Below are 850 nucleotides of genomic sequence, written 5' to 3'. Positions count from 1 at the left end.
ACCGGAGGGTGGAGAGTGGGGAAGGAAACAGATGGGAAGGGCAAGGCTCTTGGGGGAGGCAGCGAGGTCTAAGGAAAGCTTGATCTAGCAGGGCCTGAGGGCACACTGTGTGCTAGAATACTTAGGGACTGGGGGGGGCAGGCCCCTGTGCGCAGCTGCTCACATCACCTGTGCGGCAACCTTGAGCAGGCGCTTGATGTCAGGCTCAACGCTGGCGGAACGAAAGGAGCGGCTGTAGGGCGGAAGGGCCCTATGGGGAACTCCCCCTCGGGCCCTATGGGGAACTTCTCAGAGTTCCTGGACACATCTGAGCGCCACACTGGACTCCACGTGATGAGGTTGGGATCAGTCTTGAGGGCGCATGGGTCATCGTAAGGGTAGGAGAGCTTGTCCTTCAGGTGGGCGAAGACAGGGTGCTCGTTCTGCCCATTCACCTCACACTTCTGGAGGAGAGTGAAGGTGGGCTGGAAGCCACGCCCGGGGCGGACGTACTTGAGACTGCTCAGGATCTCTTCATTTTGACAGTTTTCCTGATGTCCGAATTGGTTGCAGGGAAAGCCAAGAGCTACCAGGCGCCTGGGGAAGCGGCGCTGCAGCTCGCTGAGCTGGGCGAAGTCCTGGGTGGTCGTGCCTCAGGGAGGCCACGTTCCCAGTCAAAGCCGCCCTCCTGCGGAACGTGCTGGAATCTGTCTTCTCGCCATCCAGACTGATGGCGCTGGGGTCGCAGAAGGACTTGGTGATGCAAGCCGCGGTAAAGAGCCGAGTTCACAATTTCAAGGGCAGCTTGGACAATTTAGCAGGACCCTGGCTCAGAATAAACAATGAAAGGGTTGGGCGTGTAGCTCAACGG

General features: G+C 59.2%; 1 pseudogene; it reads right to left on the bottom strand.

Moving 5' to 3' along the window:
• Nucleotides 1-159: 159 nt before the first annotated feature.
• Nucleotides 160-850, bottom strand: part of LOC101590755 — a 68362-nt pseudogene continuing 67671 nt past the window's right edge.

The sequence above is a fragment of the Octodon degus genome, unplaced genomic scaffold (genome assembly GCF_000260255.1).
Source record: "Octodon degus isolate 3935 unplaced genomic scaffold, OctDeg1.0 scaffold00100, whole genome shotgun sequence".
Classification (NCBI taxonomy): domain Eukaryota; kingdom Metazoa; phylum Chordata; class Mammalia; order Rodentia; family Octodontidae; genus Octodon; species Octodon degus.
The sequence above is the reverse complement of the archived record's forward strand: the minus strand, read 5'-3'. Positions and strand labels throughout refer to the sequence as shown.